Below are 10,774 nucleotides of genomic sequence, written 5' to 3' on the forward strand. Positions count from 1 at the left end.
TTTGGAGACTCTGTCGTTGAAGAATCTGTGACGGGATATTAAGTGGCGTCCGGCGGCTTGTGGTGAGAAAGGAAATGCCTTCCAATGAAAACTAGACTGAACCTTTTGGAGTAACTGCTTTGTAAAGTGTGTACACATCCCATAGAATTAAATCATTCTTTGGATTGAGCAGTTTGAACTCACCGTTTCTGTGGAACCTGTGAAAGTCCATTTGGGAATGCTCTTAAGAATATGCTGAAAAACAAATATCCTCCGTTAAAAAACAAAAGAAAACATTCTTTGAAACTGCTCTTTGTCACGTGACGTCCACTCCCACAGTTAAGCTTCGGGTTTAATTAAGCAGTGTCCTAACACTGTTTTTGCTTAGTCTATGAAGTGATATGTTGTAGTGCTCTGAGTCTTTTGGTGAAAAAGGAAACATCTTCAGATACATACTGGAGAGAAGATTTCCGAGGAGCTCTTTTGTGATATGTGCATTCCACTCACAGGGTTATACTTTTTTCTCCTAGAAGACTGGGGACTCCCGTTTGGAGAAAGAGCTACAAGGGGACATTCGGGAATACAGGGACTGCTATGGTGAAAAAGGAAATGTCATTAGACAAAAACTGGAATGAAGTTCTCTGAAACTGCGTTGTGATATATATGTCTATTCACATCCCACAGATAAAATTTTTTCTATTACGCAGTTTGGAAAGTACATAATGGATGGAAACGCGAAGGGACATAAGGCAGAACATTCAGGCCTGTGGCGAAATAATAGATATCTTCACATAAAAACTGCAGAGAAGCGTTCTGAGAAACTGCTTTGTGATGTGTGCATTCCACTCAGGGAATTTTACCTCTTTCTCACAAGGCACTTTTTGAACACTGTTCCTATACAACTGAAAAAGGGATACGTTGCAGCGAATTGAAGACTTTGGCGAAATGTGAAATATCCTGAATTAAAAGCAGGAAGGAAGCGACCTAAGAAACACCTCTCTGAAATGTGTATTCATTTCAGAGAGTTAAAGCTTACATTACGTTGCCCAGTTTGAGCTCTGTCTTTTAGGAATATTTGAAAGGATATTAAGTGGTTCCCCTGGGCTGGTGGTGAGAATGGAAACGTCTTCTGATGAAAACTGCAGAGAATCTTTCAGAGCTACTGCATTGTGATGTGTGTAATAATCTCATAGAGTTAAATAATTCTTTAGATTGAGCATTTCGATATCTCTGTTTCTTTGTAACCTCAGCAAGGACATTTGGGGACGCTCTCAAAAATATGTGAAAATGAAATTCTCTCCAATAAAAAAGAGAAGTGATATTGCTCTAGGTCACGTGAATTCCACTCGCACAGTTCAGCTTTTGTTTTCATAGAGCAATATTCTAACACGCTTTTTAGTGAGTCAGCTAAGCGATACTCGAGAGTGCTTTCAGGCTTATGGTGAAAACAAAAACATCTTCAGACCAATACTGGAAAGAAGATATCTGAGGAGATGCTTTGTGACGTGTGAATTCCACTCATAGAGTTATAGTTTTCTTCTCAGAGAGTATTGCGGAATCCCGGTTGGAGAAAACGCTACCAGGGAACATTCGAGAGTACATGGACGGCTATGGTGAAAAGGAATTATACTCAGAAAAAAACTAGAAGAAAGCTTTCTGTGCATCTGCTATGTGATAGATATGTCTATTCCTCTCACATAAAGAAAATTTTCTTTATATTCCCTAGTTTTGAAACTGCATCTTGGACAAATTCGCAAAGTGAAATTTGGGACATACTTCCTTTCTCACAAGGCAGTGTTTGAACACTGTTCCTGTAAAAGTGAAAAATAGATATTTTGCAACATATTGATGACTATGTCAAAAATTGAAACATCCGGAGATAAAAATAGAGAAAAAAAGCATTTCAAGAAACTGCTCTCGGACATGTACATTCATTTCAGAGTGTTAAAGTTTACACTAAGTCGCCCAGTTTGGAAACTCTGTCTTTGAGGAAATTGTGAAGGGATATTAAGTGACACCCGGAGACTTGTGGTGAGAAAGGAAATGCCATCCAATGAAAACTGGACAGAATCTTTTGGAGTAACTGCTTTGAAATCTGTGCATGCATCTCATAGAATTAAATCATTCTTTGGATTGAGCAGTTTGAACTCACTGTTTCTGTGGAAACTGAGAAAGGACGTTTGGGAACACTGTTAAGAACATGCTGAAAAAGAAATATCCTACGATAAAAAACAGAAGAAAAATTTCTGTGAAAGTGCTCCTTGTCACGAGAAGTCCACTCGCAGTTAAGCTTCGGTTTTCATTGAGCAGTATTCTAACACTGTTTTTGCTTTGTCTGTGAAGAGCTATGCTGGAGCGCTCTGAGGCTTTCAGTGAAAAAGGAAACATCTTCAGACACATACCAGAGAGAAGATTTCCGAGGAGCTGCTTTGAGACATCTGCATTCCACTCACAGGGTTATACTTCTTTTCTCCAAGAAGATTGGGGAATCTTGTTTGGAGAAAAAGCTACAAGGGGACATTTGAGAATATATGGACTGCTATGGTGAAAAAGGAAATATCATCAGACAAAAACTGGAAAGAATATTTCTGTGAAACTGTGTTGTGGTAGATATGTCTACTCACCTCACATAGAAAAAACTTTTTTCTATTATGCAGTTTTGAAACTGTGTAATGGACGGAAACGCGAAGGGAACTTAGGGAGCACATTCAGGCCTGTGGGGAAATAGGAGATATTTTCACATAAAATCTGGAGAGAAGCTTTCTGAGAAACTGTTTTGTGATGTGCGCATTCCAGTCAGGGAATTATACCTCTTTTCTCATAAGGCACTTTTTGAACACTGTTCCTGTAAAACTCAGAAAGGGATATTTTGCAGCAAATTGATGACTTTGGCAAAATGTGAAATACCCTGAATTAAAATCCGGAAAGAATCATTCTATGAAACTCCTCTCTGATGTGTGTATTCATTGCACATAGTTAAAGCTTACACTATGTTGCCCATTTTGGAAGCTCTATCTTTGAAGAATTTGTAAAAGGATATTAAGTGGTTCCCCTGGGCTTGTGGTGAGAATGGAAACATCTTCGGATGAAAACTGCAGAGAAGCTTTCAGAGCAACTGCTTTGTGGTGTGTGTAAACATCTCATAGAGTTAAACCATTCTTTGGATTGAGCATTTTGATATCTGTTTCTGTGGAAGCTGAGCAAGGACATTTGGGAATGCTCTGAAGAATATGTGAAAAAGAAACACCCTCCAATAAAAAGGAGAAGGAAACACTCTGTGATACTGCCCTAGGTAACGTGAATTCCACTTTCACAATTAAGCTTCTGTTTTCATTGAGCAGTATTCTAACACTGTTTTATGTGAGACAGCTAAGGGATACTCGAGAGCATTTTGAGGCTTACGGTGAAAAAGAGAATATTTCAGACAGATACTTGAGAGAAGATATCTGAGGAGCTGCTTTGTGACGTGTGAATTCCACTCCTAGTGTTATAATTTCTTCTCATGTAGTATTCTGGAATCCTCTTTGGAGAAAACGCTACAGGGGACTTTCAAGAGTATATGTACGGCTGTATTGATAGAGGATATATACTCAGAAATATCCTGGAAAGAAGCTTTCTGTGAAACTGCTATGTGATAGATATGTCTATTCAAATCACATAGAAAAAATTTTCTTTATATTACACAGTGTTCACACTACGTCATGGACAGATTCACGAAGGGACATTTGGGAGCACATTCAGACATATGGTGCAAAAGGAGATATCATCAGACAAAAACTGGAGAGAAGCCTTCTGATAAACTACTTTGTGGTGTGTGCATTGCACTGAGGGAATTATACCTCTTTCATGATAAGGCAGTGTTTGAACAAGGTTCTTTTGTAAGTGAAAAAGTGATATTTTGCAATGCGTTGAAAACTATTGTGAAAAGTGAAATATCCTGAAATAAAACCAGGAAAGGAGCGTTCTAAGAAACTCCTTTCTGACGTGTGCATTCATTTCAGAGAAATAAAGCTTACACTACGTTGCCCAGTTTGGAAGCTCTGTCTTTGAGAAATTTGTGAAGGGATATTAAGTGGTTCCACTGGGCTGGTGGTGAGAATGGAAACAACTTCTGATAAAAACTGCAGAGAAGCTTTCAGAGCAACTGCTTTGTTATGTGTGCAATCATCTCATAGACTTAAATCATTATTTGGATTGAGCATTTTGATATCTCTGCTTCTGTGGAACCTGAGCAAGGACATTTGGGAACGCTCTCAAAATATGTGAAAAAGAAACACCCTCCAATAAAAAAGAGAAGGAAACACTCTGTGATACTTCTCTAAATCACGTGATTTCCAGTCACACAGTTAGGCTTCTGTTTTCATTGAGCAGTATTCTAACATTCTATAGGTGAGTCAGCTAAGAGATACTCAGGAGCGATTTGAGGCTTACGGTGAAAATGAAAATATCTTCAGACATATACTGGAGAGAAGATATCTGAGAAGCTGCTTTCTGACGTGTAAATTCCACTCATAGAGTTATAGTTTTCTTCTCATAGAGTATTGCGGAATCCTGTTTTGAAAAAACGCTACAGAGGACATTCGAGAATATATGGACGGCTATGGTGAAAAAGGAAATATACTCAAAAAAAAACTAGAAAGAAGTTTTCTGTGAAACTGGTATGTGATTGATATGTCTATTCATCTCACATAGAGAAAATTTTCTGTATATTACGCTGTTTTGAAAATGCATCATGAAGAGATTCGCAAAGGGACATTTGGGAGCACATCCAGGCATACGGTGTAAAAGGAGATATCGTCAGACAAAAACTGGAGAGAAGCTTTCCGAGAAACCGTTTGTGGTGTGTGCATTCCACTGAGGAATTTATACCTTTTTCATTCTAAGGCAGTGTTTGAAGAAGGCTCCTTTGTAAGTGAAAAAGTGATATTTTGCAATGTGTCGAAATCTATCACAAAAAGTGAAATATCCTGAAATAAAATCCAGAGAGAAACGTTCCATGGAAATGTTCTCTAACGTATGCATTCATTTCAGAGAGTTAAAGCTTACACCTCATTGCCCACTTTTGATAATCTGTCTTTGAGTTATCTTTGAGGTGTTATTAAGAGGTGCCCCTGGGCTTGTGGTGAGTAAGGAAATGACTAGCAAAGAAAACTGGAGAGAAGCTTGCAGAGCAACTGCTTTGTGACGTTTGTTTTCATCTCATACAGTTGCATCATTCTTTGGGTGGAGCAGTTTGAAATCAATGTTTCTGTGGAACCTGAGAAAGAACATTTGGGAACACTCATAAGAATATGTTGAAAAAGAAATATCCTCCAATAGAAACCAGAAGGAATCCTTCTGTGAAACCGCTCCAGGTCATATCAAGTCCACTCACACAGTTAAGCTTCTGTTTTCATTGAGCAGTATCATAACACTGTTTTATGTGAGTCAGCTAAGGGATAATTGGGAGTGCTTTGAGGCTATTGGTGAAAATGGAAATATCTTCAGATAGATACTCAAGAGGAGATTGATGAAGAAATCCTTTGTGACGTATGCATTTCCCACACAGAGTCTTCCGATGAAAACTGGAGACAAACTATCAGAGCAACTACGTTGTTATGTATATATTCATCTCATAGAGTTAAATCGATCTCTGGATTGGGCAGGTTTAAATCGCTGTTTCTGTGATACCTGAAACAGGACATTTGGGAACGCTCTTAATAATATGCTGGAAGAGAAATACCATCAGATAAACACCAGAAGTAAACTGTATGTGAAACTTCTCTAGGTCGTCTGTTTTCCAGTCACACATTTAAACTTCCGTTTTCATTGAGCAGTATTCTAACAATGTTTTAGGTTAATCAGCTAAGGGATACTCAGGAGTGATTTGAGGCTTCCAGTGAGAAAGAAAATATCTTTAGATAGACACTGGAGAAAGATTTCCAAGGAGCAGCCTTGTGACAGGTGCATTCTACTCACAGAGATATAGTTTTCTTCTCATAGAAGAATGGGAAATCCCGTTTGGAGAAAAATCGAGCAGGGGACATTCGGGAGTACATGAAAGGCTATGGTGAAAAAGGAACTATCCTCAGACAAAAACTGGGAAGAAGCATTCTGTGAAACAGCTTTGTGATAGATATGTCTATTGATTTCACATGGATAAAACTTTCTTTCTATTATGCAATTTTGAAATTGTGTTATGGACAGATTCGTGAAGGGACGTTCAGGACATTCAGCCATATGGTGAAAAGGGAGTTATCTTCGCATGAAAACTGGAGAGAAGCTGTTTGAGGAAGTGCTTTGAGATGTGTGCATTCCACTCAAGTATTTATACCTGTTTTCTCATAAGGCAGTGTTTGAACACTGTTCCTGTAAAACTGAAAATGTGACATTTTCTAGTGCATTGAAGACTATGGCAAAAAGTGAAATATCCTGAAATAATACCCAGAAAGAAGGATTCCAAGAGTCTGCACTCTGACGTGTGCATTTATTTCAGAGAGTTAAAGTTTACACCTCGTTGCCTCATTTGGAAACTCTGTCTTTGAAGAATCTGTGAAGGGATATTTAGTGGCACCCGGAGTCTTGTGGTGAGAAAGGACATGCCTTCCGATGAGAACTGGACAGATAATTTCGGAGTAAATGCTTTTTAATTTGTGTATTCATCTTAGAGAATTAAATCATTCTTTAGATTGTGCAGTTTGAACTGACTTTTTTGTGAAACCCGAGAAACGACATTTGAGAATGCTCTTAAGAATATGCTGAAAAGGAAATACCCTCTGATAGAAACCCGAAGGAAAATTTTGTGTGTAACTGCTCTTTGTCACGTGAAGTCCACTCACACAGTTAAGCTTCAGTTTTCATTGAGCAGCATTCTAACACTGTTTTTGTTTATTCTGTGAAGTGATATGCAAGAGTGCTCTGAGGCTTTCGGGGAAAAGGAAACAACTTCAGATACATACTGGAGAGAAGATTCCCCATGAGCTCTTTTGTGACATGTGCATTCCACTCACAGGGTTATCCTTTCTTTCTGCTAGAAGATTGGGGAATCCCGTTTGAAGAAAGAGCTACAAGAGGACATTCAGAAATATACGATCTACTATGGTGAAAAAGGAAATATCATCAGACAAAAACTGGAAAGAAGAAGCTTTCTGTGAAACTGCATTGTGGTAGATATGTCTATTCACTTCCCATAAGTAAAACTTTTTTCTATTATGCAGTTTGGAAACTACGTAATGGATGGATACACGAAGGGACATTAGGGAGCACATTCAGGCCTGTGGCAAAAGACGAGATATCTTCACATAAAAACTGCAGACAAGCTTTCTGAGAAACTGCTTGTGATGGGTTCACTCCCCTCAGGGAATTATACCTCTTTTCTCATAAGGCACCTTTTGAACCCTGTTCCTGTAAAACTGAAAAAGGGACATTTTGCAGCGAATTGCAGTCTTTAGCGAAATATGAAATATCCTGAATTAAAACCAGGAAAGAGCGTTTTAAGAAACTCATCTCTGACGTGTGCATTCATTTCAGAGAGATAAACCTTACACTACATTGCCCGGTTTGGAATCTCTGTCTTTCAGGAATTTTTGAAGGGATATTAAGTGGTTCCCCTGGGCTTGTCGTGCGAAAGGAAACATCTTCCAATGAAATGTGCAGAGAAGTTTTCAGAGCAACTGCTTTCTGATGTGCATAATCACCTCGTAGACTTAAATCATTGTTTGGATTCAGCAGTTTAATACCTCTCTTTCTGTGGAACCTGAGCAAGGACATTTGGGAATGCTCTCAAGAATATGTGAAAACGAAGCACCCTCCAATAAAAAGAGAAGGAAACACTCTCTGATACTGCTCCAGGTCACGTGAATTCCACTCGCACAGTTAAGATTCTGTATTCATTGAGCAGTATTCCAACACTCTTTTAGGTGAGTCAGCTAATGGATACACGGGAATGCTTTGAGGCTTATGGTGAAAAAGAAAATATCTTCAGACAGACAATGTATAGAAGAAATCTGAGGAGCTTCTTTGTGACCTGTGAATTCTACTCATAGAATTATACTTTACTTCTCATTGAGTATTGCGGAATCCCGTTTGGAGAAAATGCTGTAGGGGACATTCGAGAGTGTATGGATGGCTATGGTGTAAAAGGAAATATACTCAGAAAAAAACTAGAATGAAGCTCTCTGTGAAACTGCTATGTTATAGATATGTCTATTCATCTCACATAGAGAAAATTTTCTGTATATTACGCAGTTTTGAAACTGCGTCATGGCCAGATTTGCGAAGGGTTATTTCGGAGCACATTCAGGCATACGGTGTAAAAGGAGATATCATCAAATAAAAGCTTGAGAGAAGCTTTCTGAGAAACTGCTTTGTGGTGCGTGCATTCCACTGAGGTAGTTATACCTCTTTCATCATAAGACAGTGTTTGAACAAGGTTCTTCTGAAAGTGAAAAAGTGATACTTTGCAACACGTTGAAAACTATCATGAAAAGTGAAATATCCTGAAAAGTGAAATATCCTGAAATAAAAACCAGAAAGAAGCTTTCCAATAAAATGCTCTCTAATGTGTGCATTCATTTCACAGAGTTAAAGCTTACACTACATTGCCCAGTTTGGAAGCTCTGTTTTTGAGGAATCTTTGAGGTGTTTTTAAGAGGGACCTGGGCTTGTGGTGAGTAAGGAAATGATTTCCGATGAAAACTGTAGAGAAGCTTTCGGAGCAGCTGCTTTTTGATGTGTGTATTCATCTTGTAGCGTTACATCATTTTTTGGATTGAGCAGTTTTGAAATCAATGTTTCTGTGGAAACTGAGAAAGAATATTTGGGAATGCTCGTAAGAACATGGTGAAAAAGGAATATCCTCCTATAAAAATCAGAAGGAAATATTCTGTGAATCCACTCCAGGTTGTGTAAAGTCCACTCGCACAGTTAAGCTCCCAATTTCACTGAACAGTATACTAACAATGTTTTCGTGAGTCAACTAAGGGATAATCGGGAGCGCCTTGAGGCTAGCAGTGAAAAGGGAAATATCTTCAGATAGATACACAGAGGAGATTGATGAAGAAATGTTTGTGATGTATGCATTTCCCTCAAAGCTAAAATTCTCTTCTCATAGGGGTTTATGGAATCCCGTTGGGAGAAATAGCTCCTGGGAACATTCAGGAATATAGTTACTGCTATGGTGGAAAAGGAAATATCCTCAGACAAAAACTGGAAAGAAACTTTCTGTGAAACTGCTTTGTGACTGATATGTCTATGAATCTCACATAGATGAATCTGTCTTGCTATTACACAGTTTTGAAAGTGCATCATGGACAGATTCCTGAAGGGATATTCGTGAGCACATACAGGCTGGTGGGGAAGTAGGAGATACGTTCAGATAACAATTGAAGAGAAAGTTTCTGAGAAACTGCTTTGTGATATCTGCATTTCACTCAGGGAGTTATACCTCTTTTCTCACAAGTCAGTATTTGAACACTGTTCCTGTCAAAGTGAAAACAGATATTTTGCAGTGTATTGTAGACTCTGACGAAAATTGAAATATCCAGAAATAAAACCCAGAAAAAAAGCGTTCCAAGAAACTGCTCTCTGACATGTATATTCATTTCAGAGTGATAAAGCTTGTGCTAAGTCGACCAGCTGGGAAAATCTGTCTTTGAGGAAATTGTGAAGGGATATTAAGTGACACACAGAGGCTTGTGGTGAGAAAGAAAGCATCTTTTGATGAAAACTGGAGAGAAGCTTTTGGAGCAACTGCTTAGTGATGGGTGTATTCACCTCATAGAGTTAAATCATTCTTTGGATTGAGCAGTTTTGAGTCGCTGTTCCTGTGATACCTGAGAAAGGACATTTGAAAGTGCTCTTAATAATATGCTGAAAAAGAAATACCATCCGATAAACGTCAGAAGGAAAGTGTCTGTGAAACTTCCCTAGGTCGCTTCAATTCCACTCACACAGTTAAGCTTCTGTTTTCATTGAGCAGTATTCTAACAATGTTTTAGGTTAATCAGCTAAGGGATGCTCGATAGTGATTTGAGGCTTCTGTTGAAAATGAAAATATATTTAGGTAGATACTGGAGGAAGATTTCTGAGGAGCGGCCTTGTGACATGTGCATTCTACTCACAGAGATATGCTTTTCGTCTCATAGAGGAATGGGAAATTCCGTTTGGAGAAAACACGACCAGGAGACATTTGGGGCTATATGAAAGGCTATGTTGTAAAAGGAACTATCCTCAGACATATATTGGAAAGAAGCTTTCTGTGAAACGCTTTGTGATAGATATGCCTGTTCATTTCACATGGATAAAACTTTCTATTACGCAGTGTTGAAAGTGTGCCATGGACGAATTCCTGAAGGAACATTCAGGCGTATGGTAAAATGGGAGTTATCTTCAGATACAACCTGGAGGGAAGGTGTCTCAGAAAATTCTTGAGATGCGTGCATTCCACTCAGGGATTTATTTCTCTTTTCTCACAAGGCAGTGTTTGAACACTGTTGTTGTAAAACTGAAAATGTGACATTTTGCATCCCATTGAAGACTATGGCGAAAAGTGAAATATCCTGAAATAAAACCCAGAAAGAAAAATTCCAAGAAACTGCGCTCTGACCTGTGCACTCATTTCAGAGAGTTAAAGTTTACACTACATTGCCCCATATGGAAACTCTCTCTTGGAAGAATATATGAAGGGATATTAAGTGTCGCACGCAGTCTTATGGTGAGAAGTGAAACAACTTCTGAAAACCCCATCGTCTCAGCCCAAAATCTTCTTAAGCTGATAAGCAACTTCAGCAAAGTCTCAGGATACAAAATTAATGTG

The sequence above is a fragment of the Piliocolobus tephrosceles genome, chromosome 8, assembly GCF_002776525.5.
Source record: "Piliocolobus tephrosceles isolate RC106 chromosome 8, ASM277652v3, whole genome shotgun sequence".
NCBI lineage: Eukaryota > Metazoa > Chordata > Mammalia > Primates > Cercopithecidae > Piliocolobus > Piliocolobus tephrosceles.